Consider the following 11,174-nt stretch of genomic DNA (forward strand, 5'->3'; position numbering starts at 1 on the left):
CATGGATGGAAGGATGGAGGTGAAGGATGAGCATGTGATGGATTTATCTACACAGGTGACAGAGGATGTTATGGAGCAGGGAGCAGTTATGTTGGATGAGTGTTTAAGAGCATAAATGATGAGGAGAGTTTAATCATAGAGGAGAAATCCGATCATACACACTCACTCAAATCAGACCTTGTACATTTCTCCTTCCAAGCAATCAGATTCATCTGTAGTTCTGCTGGGAATTGATTCAATCATACCAAAAGCATTATCAGAGGTGGACTTTGATTCAAAAACCTGTATCGAGGCTGACGCTGATGAATCTAAACCTCTGTTGGGTGTGGGGTCAGATTCATCTATAGCTCCAATGGCAACGATAGTGGTAGGCAGAAGTCAGTATATTTCACTGCAGCAGACGAGTCCTTGCTCTGCCCCACCAAGAAGAAAAAACTGCGAGTCATCTATGATCACGAGGAAGAGGGGCATGAAGAAGAAGAGGTGGAGAAACTTGTTTTGGCTAGCAGTCTATTAGCTCGCAGCTTCATGGGCCTCAGATCTTCCACACCCAAATCTATGCTGAATAATGGCACCAACCACACATGCAGCCTGAACACATCGATAACGTCACGAAGCTCATTAGTAGATTCACTGTTGCAGGATATGGAGGAGGAAGAGGAGGAACCAGAGACGAAAAAGGAAAAACTAGAGGAGGGGGGGGAGTCAGAGGACGAGCCAGAGCCTAGCAAACACATGGTTGAGTGCGAGGAGGAAGAGGAAGGTGATGGTAAAGAGTTTCACTGATGAATCCAATGATGTCGAACTGGCCTCTAGTGAAGTTGTGCATCAGTGTGCAGCCACTGAAGTGCAGAGTCCAAATTATGTCAAACATCAAGAGGAATCGTTTGATTCACTGGTGCATTCTGGGAAACAGTGTTTGGCTGAAGGGAGGAAACAGGAAGCCCTGGACTTTTTTCTGAAGGCCACTGACATAAACCCCAGAGACAGTGAGATACAACTGCTCATCATCCAACTGTTCAGACACCCGAGTCACTGACACACACACACACACACACACACACACACACACACACCTGCTCATCATCCAACTGTACAGACACCCGAGTCACTGACACACACACACACACACACACACACACACACACACACACACCTGCTCATCAACCAACTGTACAGACACCCGAGTCACTCACACTCACCTGCTCATCATCCAACTGTACAGACACAGTCACTGACACACGCAGTGTGTGGGTGGGTCTTCCAGCTAAAGTTCTTTAGAATTTTAAATCTAGAATAGGCCTAGATTTGAGGAATGCTGTATGGTGCATGCTGTATGCCATATGAGGAGTTTTGTACATCAAAGCAAGCACTGATCATGTTTGGGCACACAAGCTCCGCCTGCTTGCTCTTTATGTACGTTATACAACATGGCTAAAATTTTTTTTGACTTTTTTCTTCAATTAAAGCACTGAGATGAACAGCCACATCTGTTTCAGATTCATATTTACACTTACTCCTGCACTATTAACACTAAATCCCATTACCTGTATTTATGAACAACATTATTTGCTATTTTCATTACTTCTGCTACTCTAATTAATAATCTTGCTGTACATATTGTTGTTTAATTTAACTGTCAATCCAGCATCTAAAATTTTCACACCCCAACCAGACAGCAAGTACATTTGGGCCACATGTGGGTATTATCCGTCACATATGGCCTAGATATGGCACCGCTGAACAGATATGGGCCAAATTGTTACCATATTTGTCCTCATCCTGCTGAGTATACTCATCCTCCTCATTAGAGAACAGCAGGTCATGACGGGACACGCTAAACACATTCATGCCCTTCAGAGAGGAGATGTGGCACTGCAGCTCAGGGTCGGAGCGACACGCAGACGAGTGGAGCGACTGCAGCTGCAGCCGAGTGGAGGACGAGTACGTGTCCTCCAGTGTGAAAAGCTCCTTCAGCTCCTGCTTAGAGAAGTACCGAAATGGGTTCTTCTTATGGCCCGTCGTCTGGTGGATCAAAGAGTCCTTATACACCTATAGTAGGAAAACACACACATACGTGCACATATATGTGCAAATACACACACAAGCACACACATTACGTAAATATATAGTATAGATGTACCGGTTCAAGTAAGAATTTTAAATACACAACCAGGAAAAAAACCCAAAAAAACAACGTTTGTACACCCTGGCACATAGGTGTGTGTTTTTTTTTTTGTTTTTGTTTTTTTTAAAAAAAAAAAAAGGTTTTAAAATAATAATAAAAACATTAATACTGAAATAACACACAGAAATATGCTGTGAAATCTTAAACTCTTTACATTTTATATTTAAAATTTTTTGCACACACTCAACATCTCCCAGATTCATGAAGCGCTTCACCCAGGAGACTTTTCTTAAAGTTCACAAATGAACAGAGCTCCTTACTGCTTCCCCTGAGGTCCACAGGAACACTGCTCTCTTTAGGGCTTCAACAATTCGTTTTATAAACAAATACTCTCGACTATTTTTAATCAACTACTCCTGGGTTGTTGGAGTACTACTCCACTAAGCTTTTGTAGAGCGCCTCAAGCAGAATGAACTTAAGAATGCATTTAGGTGACATATCAGAAGGAATGTAAAAAGTGAGAGTTCTAAAAAAAAAAAAAATAATAAAATTTTAAAAAACAACAACCAAAAAAAACAACAACAAAAAAACCCCGAGATGTGGCTTGATCTCAAACGGAAAGGTAAAGTAAGCTGGCAACAGGACTGAGCTTCCAAACAACAATCAGTGTTTGGACAAACGATTGTGTGACTGGTGTCTGAAAGATGCTTATTGCCAAGCTAATCAAATTTCACAGCTGATTGGAGATTTCTCTGTACCGTCACTTTGGGATGGTAGTTACATCCATTGACTTAGATAAGCAAGTTACACGCCATCGATAAGGAAAACCTCAACAAAGAATAAAATGTACTATTGCCAATAATGACAGCAAATAGGGAAAAGATGTAACTAATGTCATAATACAACTAAAGAAATTGCTAACCTGTCTAACTTACCTAGATACTCATGTACTGAATTAAGTTACGTTAGCCAGAGAAGCTAGCTGACGTTACATAAAGTCTGAACTAATGTTAGTATCGAACATCGCTTGGTAGCTTGGTAGCTAATCAAAGTTAGGTGTTCACACATACTGTCTTTTTCAGCTGGACTAAAATGATTATTATATGATTATTTGCTGTACATTTAAATACCAAAATAGAATTTGACAAAACTAATTCATGACAAAAGAACCTTGAAATTTGACTCTATATAAATATAAAAAATCTCTATATCAATGGCACTAAAACATTTTTCTAATTATAGAACATTAATCTGAGCAGAACAAAAATCAGAAGTGCAAAACTAACAAGTACCAAATACAGCTGAGTAAAAGTGAACTTTGACCTTCCATGAGTATAAATGTAACACAGCAATGTTGTCATGTATTTCAAAAACATTTTCATTTTAGTCCAACTGTAAGAATAATGAAAAACAGTTTAAGCTAATTGTTTGATGTAAAGTTTTTGATCTGTTTATAGGTCTCTGCCACACTCACACACACACCCCGACACACACACACACACACACACACAACACACACACCTGTCGTCTGTAGATCTTCTCCTCCACAGTTCCACATGTGATAAGTCTGTAGATGATCACATCATTTGTCTGGCCAATACGGTACTCTCGGTCTACTGCTTGCGCGTCCGTCGCGGGGTTCCAGCTGGGGTCGAAGATCACCACCCTGTTGGCAGCAGTGAGGGTGAGACCGAGTCCACCCACCTGTCTGGTCAGTAGAAAGACAGTAGTGTGCATCTGTCTGAAAGAGAGCAATGCATCTTTCTCTCTCAGCGAGTTGCGTGATGGTGCCGTCCACACGCAGAAGACGGAACTTTCTGTTGGTCAGCACACGCTCAATGATGTCCAGCATCTTCCTGGACTGGGAGAAGATGAGTGTGCGCTTGCCCTCATCCCTCAGACTCTCCATTAGACTCAGCAGGAAACGCAGGTTTTCCCGACTCACTGATCAGCGTCTCGTCAGTCACGCCCACAATGCTGCTGCTCAGGGCTGATTGGCAATCATCCTCATGGAAGTTGGCTGGCCACACCCCGAGTCCGAGCTGAGTAAGAGTTCGGGCAGAGAGCAATCTGGGATGATCACAGAGCTTTTTGAGCACTGTGAGGTCTGCTAGCAGCTCTTTGATGTGGTCCAGAGAGATGAATTGTCTGTAGATGTCCTCCTGAACGTCACTCAGGTACGTCCACACGATCAGATCCATCTTGCGCGTTAAAGATGGGATCTCATTCACTCTAGCACTCTGCTGATTCTGCACTTCCTGTTCCTGATCTTCCTCTTTGGCTCCGTGTGCAAGCTGCTTCCTATCCAGTTTTGGTCCCGCGCAGGAAGTACGGCCTGATAAGCTCGGACAGGTTCTGTGAGATTTTAAGCCCAAGTGCTTTCTCTCCGGGCGTGGCATCTTTCTCCCTCACCCGTGTGATTGGGTTCTCGTAGGGGGTCAAAATGACCCGTACTGGATTGAATGGTTTTCTTCAAAAAATAGACGTCGTATTAATGAAATAATTAAAAGAACTGATGATACACGAATGTTTTTTTGTGGATGGCAGCCAAAGGAATTCAAAATTATTCACATAGGCAGCATTTCCAGTCACCCTTTCGAGCCCTCAACTTCCCTGTCACAAGAATATTCCTTGTTCCTCCTTTCTTCTGTACCATTCTGCTTATTGTGCCCTGAACATGCGTCATAATTATTAGCATTATCATCATCTTTATCACCAGTGCTGTTCCCGTCATCTCCCCTGTCACAAGGATAGTCTTCATCTCTTCTTTCCTTTGTTTCATGGAGTTTATTGTGCCCCTCACTCACCTCATCAATTTCCTCATCTCTCTCAACATTTTCCCTATCTTTGAATTTAAAACAATAGTTTGGGTCAATACCTAACTGCATTTTCTAAAACGGGCCTCAAAACTTAGAATATTTCCACAGGAATAATGCTTGGTGTTTTAGTAGTGGCAGTAAGAGTGTGTGTGTAATATATATATATATATATATATATATATATATATATATATATATATATATATATATATATTTATTATATATTTATAATATTAAGAATAGTATTAAAAATCATTTCAACCTCTTGAACTCCTGACAATTGTTGAAATGAAGATGATAATGCTAAATAATGATGACGCATGTTCAGGGCACAATAAGCAGAATGGTGCAGAAGAAAGGACGGACGAAATTTTGAAATATTAAAAAATTTGTGGCTCATCAGTTCTTTTAATTATTTCATTAGCAGGACATCTATTTTTTGAAGAAAACCATTCAATCCAGTATGGGTCATTTTGACCCCCTTTATGCATTCGTGAAGGTTTATTTGGTTCATACATTGTAGGGTTAAATATCAAAAATCTAAAAGGTGTGCATCATACCTGACACCTAGATGAACACTTTACAGTTGGTTTTTTGACTGTACACCATTCTCTTCAAATGCGATTGAGCTTTAAATAATAGTATACTTTGTGTATGGGCCCATTCTGTAGTGAAATTCATATCTACATTTTCATATGATTTAATAGTTTATTTAGTTAAATATGAAAAATCTAAGAAATGTGCATTATAGCTGACACCAGGATGAACACTTTACAGTTGGTTATATGACTGCAAGTCATTCCCTTCAAATGCTATTGAAGTTAGAAACGTGTTTAACAATGTTGTATGTAACTTCAGAAACGGTCTCTTAATTTCCACATATCTGCAAATATCGAACATCCAATTTCAAGCCAATTTTATACCAGTTAGAAAGGCTGCAGCGCAGCACCTACATGCTAGGGGTTGGGTGTGTGTATGTATGTATTTGTTACACGTGTTTGTAGTGCTTGTGTAGTTTCAGTTTGAGTGTGTAAGATCTGAGTGATTCACAGACTAGAGGTTTTGAGTGGTTTTCCCCTGCAGTGTTTCCGGTTTCAGAAACGCAGTAAAAGAATGGGAGTCAGGAGAGACGCCACCCACAGTTATGTGGTGCAGACACACACACACACACGTACTGTATGTGAATACCTTTTATATTTATCCTCCCTGTCTGCATCACTGATATTCAAAGACCTGCAAATAAACCAGACACAAACACACATTAGCTCAATTACACACACCTCTCAGCTCAGGGTTGCATTAATACAGCGGCCTGCATGCTGACCCCCACCCCATGACAAGCTGGGATATGCAAAGAAAATCATTTACACCATACTGTAATATACACACACACACACATATATATATATATATATATATATACACACACACACACACACACATACATACATACACACACACACACACATATGTACACAAACACAATAAGGAATGAAGTAGACATTATTAAAGTGTAATGGATATCCTGATGTATATATGGTGTGTGTGTAAGTAGTACGCGTATACATGACTATGAGTCACCGGTTAAACAGGCCAGTTATCTGCTCGGCCTCCATCTCTTGTGTTTTATGCGGTTTAGTTCCGAAAAGTAAATAAAAATGCTGAATGAATAAACACAAACACGTGCATCACCGGAAAGCCTCGATCGTTACAGCTCCGACACAAACACGGAAAAACCGCTAAAACGCTACACCAATCAAATAGCAGCTCGTCCAGGAGCTCCACCAATTAAAGCGTAGCTGCGCTTGTTTGCGAGTTCCGTCTGCAGGTGAAAAGCAACCTTAACGCACATTACTGCCCCCAAGCGTCACTGCAGTTACTCAACACTCCCACACATTACAGCAGGGGTGTAAAAGATTTGAATGACTTTTTTGCAGTAAACTTGGCACCATTTTCAGATCCTTGATGTCAGCTCATCAAGGAACGTTACAATATGTATTATATGATCTAAGACTAGGTCTGCATGCCACCACACTATTTCCAATATAGCTCCACACATGGAGCAGTGTTTAGATTTTGTGCTGATATAAACTGGAATCAGCTCCCAGTCGATGTTAAATGTGCCACCGATGTAAATATCTTTAAATCTAGATTAAATTTTTTTAAAAAAATTCATGTGCCTACACGTAATCTGGGCTTGCACTATTTTCTTTGCACTATGATTAACAGTGTTATCAATATTATTAATGCCATCCTGCAAAAATAACAGCATGAACAACACATAACAGCGTTATTTTATATTGCAGTAGCTACAAATAACTAGTATTAAATAGCGAGCTAGCTAACTAGCTGCTTATCCGATGCACCTTGCATGCTAAATAACATCAATGAAAAAATCTTTTAAAAAACATGTCATGTTCAGAAGTAACGTTAACCTCAATTATATACATGTAAATAATAAACCTACTTACAGATATTGCCCTCTTAAGAACTATGCAGTGAGGATGGCAAGATTCTTGCCAAGCATTGCACAACACTAACATGATGTATAAACCATGCGTCTAAATATCCAGGTTAATACTTCCTATTTACCTAACATAACACAGGAAGTAACTTCATTACTGCAGACAGTTAGGGTTAATAATAATAATAATAATAATAATAATAATAATAATAATAATAATAATAATAATGTTAGATTTGTATAGCACATTTCCAGAGCTCAAGGGCACATCACAATAAGACAATAACAATGCAGTACAACTGTCAAACATATGTGTCATGATATTGATTTAGAGGTGGATGCAAATGCAGAAACACTGAATAAATTATCAAATAACGCACAACACAAGACCACAATGCAGTACTGAACCTGACTATATATACACACCAGTGCTAATGAGCTAAACGTGAAACAGGTGAATGAGACACGTCACATGGTGCATTGGCTGTTGGGAAACAGTTCCTAGTCTTTTTCCAATATTGCATGACAATATGAACAATGGACATTTGCCCAGTCCAGAACAAGAAGCAATGTTGCAAGTGACAGACACTTAGCGTCATGTAAACAACACAGAAAGGGTAAGCAGTATAATCAGACAAACACAATGAGTAGTACATGAAGCAGATATAAATTATGACTGATAATATTGGGTGAACAAAACAAAGGTTTTGAGCTGAGTTTTGAATTCAGAGATAGAGGTAGTTGTCTGAATTGCCAGGGGGAATGAGTTCCATAGTTTAGGTGTCACAGTAGAAAAAGATCTGCCACCCATTGACAAAAGGTGAAATCAGGGAACAAGGAGAAATTCACACCCAGAAGATCTGAGTGAGCGAGTGGGAATATAAGGAGAGAGTAACTCAGAATTGTAGGAAGGAGCAAGACCATGGAGTGACTTAAATATAAGCAATAAAAATTTATTTATAATACGGGATGTGACAGGTAGCCGGTGAAGATTATATAGGCTGGGAGTGATATTTGCAGATCGTTTAGTGTAAGTTAGTACTCTCACAGCAGAATTTTTAATCTATTGTAAGCGGGAGATAGTGTGTGCTGGTAGTCCAGAGAAAAGCTCGCAATAGTCAATGCGAGATGTAATAAAAGCATGACTCAGTATCTTTCTGGCTAACATAGGGACAGAGTTGGGCGATACAGCAAAGTTGGAAGAATGCTGCTTTAGACAGTTTGCTAATATTAGAATCTAGGGTTAATGAAGGAAGAAAGATGTCTGAGTTTTTGACCGTGGCAGATGGAAAATTAAAGTATCATCAATGTAAAAACTAGGGACATTTAAATTTCTAGTTAGAGTTGTTGAGGGGCCAGTAATTATTATCTCAGTTTTACTCAACCTGAGAAAGTTGGAATTTAACCAGCCCTTCAAAAATCACATGAGGATAATAAGGCAGTCTGGTGAACAGAGTCTGGCCGGCAAGATCGTCAGCGTAGAAATCATAGTTAAAGGTGTGTCGACGGATATGTGCATTGAGATGTAGTACGGCCTATCCTTGAGATAGGACCAGAACCAGGATAATGCGGCTCCTGAGATACCGATCTCAGAAATGCGAGAGAGTAATAGTTTGTAGCAGAGCTTTGGAGGTCTGTTTCCAGATAATGAATTTTATTCGTCTGGAGAATTACTTGAGTGTGTACTCAAGTACGTACAGGAATAAGGAGAGATACTGATAACTGTGGAAAAATTAACATTTAAATTGATGGTGTTTAGCAGATGCTTTTATCCTTATTCTAGAGCAGATGACCACAAGTCTTAAAAACAGGAACACACTGTGGCCCTGCAAGAACATCAGTCACTTCCCCAGTGTTGGAGTTTATTTAAGTGTGTATTACAGAGCAGAGTGTTTGGCCTGAGGTCTAGCGGCTTCCTGAAGGAAATACTGAACCTAAAGAGAGTAGAAAATGAAAAAAGTTAAACAGTGCGATCATAGCGTATGTGGGATTATATACTTACCATCCACTTTATTAGGAACACCTGTACACCTGCTCATTCATGCAGTTATCTAATCAGCCAATCACGTGGCAGCAGCACAGTGGAATGGAACGACAAGGAACCCGTCAGTCTCCAAAAACTACTTATGAATGCATGCGATCTCAGATCCCTCAGAGGTCACTGTCTTAAAAACCGGAATGCGTCTGTAACAGACATCGTGGGCTTGGGAATACTTCAGTAAACCTTTCAGTCAGCACTATTCACTGCTGCATCTGCATATGCAAGTTAAGACTTTACAATGCAAAGCAGAAGCCATACATCAACACTGTCCAGAACCGTCGCTGACTTCTCTGGGCTCGGTCTAATTGGACATGGACAGAAGCACATCAAATAATGTGCTGTTGTAGGGTTCTCAATACAGCAAAGGGTGAACACAGTTTACCGATCACTCATTTTTATTTGCAGTTCCCATACTGTTCCAACTTTTAGGAATTGGAGTTGTATAATATCCTGCACCAAATCCACATAAACCCATTCTTCTTTCGATGAGCTCTGCATTGTTTGCTGTTAAACAGTTAAGTTTAGTTGTTCCAACCTTACAAGTATGATTTAATCTGCTTCAGAATGTAAGAGTACTAGTTGCACTAGACAAGATGACCACTTGAGGCCTGTGCTTTTTTTCCCCCCACAGGCCAGGCACACAAAATTGAGCAATCCCCAAATCCCTATGCGTCACGGTTTCCCCTTTAAGCAGCGCGCGGGAGAGCATGTGAGCGCGCGTGCACGAGCAGGTGCGCGAGCACCTGCTTTTCCCTTGTTGACAATCGTGACATTTCGACTCGTGCATTTGTTTATGTTTCTGTTATGTCTCCTCCCCGTTCTGTCATTGGTTGTTGTTTCATGTGTGTCTGAATTGCCCTCAGCCGTCAGCCATTACAACGCTGATCATGTCCGCATATATACCGCGCACCTCCCAGCACACAACGCGGAATATTATAAATGAATAGATAAGAAACTACGTTAGGTAACCATAGTCATAGTTCATGGCATGTTTCATGGTTCATGTTTAGAGTCATAGTCATAGTCATAGTCATAGTCATAGTTCATGTCATGTTTCATGTTTAGGTTCGTTAGTTTAGTTCACGCTGGTTTCTCTGCTACCAGTCCCTCACTGTAGCTTATGTTTCATGTTTTGTATCTCGACCCTGTTTTCCGTGACCACGACCTTGATTCCTGCCTAGCCCTGTGTATGCCTGTTTGCCGATCGCCTGAACTTTGCATGTTACTGGATTACGTTTGTGGATCACGTTGTGGATTTGTCTGCCTGTCTCGCTCCTAAATAAAACTGTTATCCTGCGCTTGCATCCGTCATGTCTTCCTTACGTCACGAAGCGTGACACTATGACATCAGATCTATAATGAAACAGTATTTCTAGGCAGCAGAAAATGTTCCTGATAACCGGTCTGTGGAGCACTTTATCAACTCTTACTGAGTGTGCACTGATGATGTCACCAATATTTTAGGTATATTATTTTATAGAAGTAGAAACATAGGAAGAGACATCCTGGTTTAAGTGATGAAAATGAAACCGTGTTGTTTACGAGGGCAACTTCACTATACAACAATTCTCTCTGCTGCTGTTCAACACAAAGCACACGCACATATGATTTATTTTAATGAACTTGGTTACAGCTAATAGCTCATTACATTTATTTACAGTCCTGAATTTTGTTTTGCTGAATTCCTAATTTAGTTATTGAGTATTTAATAAATAAATAAAA

The 11,174-nt window shown here is 40.2% G+C and overlaps 1 pseudogene; it reads right to left on the reverse strand.

Annotated features, from left to right (window-relative positions):
* Window positions 1–809: 809 nt before the first annotated feature.
* LOC128604763 (DNA excision repair protein ERCC-6-like) lies at window positions 810–5,015 on the reverse strand (annotated as a pseudogene).
* Between the last annotated feature and the right edge of the window lie 6,159 nt (window positions 5,016–11,174).

This window comes from Ictalurus furcatus, unplaced genomic scaffold, assembly GCF_023375685.1.
Source record: "Ictalurus furcatus strain D&B unplaced genomic scaffold, Billie_1.0 scf2, whole genome shotgun sequence".
In the NCBI taxonomy this organism is placed as follows: Eukaryota; Metazoa; Chordata; class Actinopteri; order Siluriformes; family Ictaluridae; genus Ictalurus; species Ictalurus furcatus.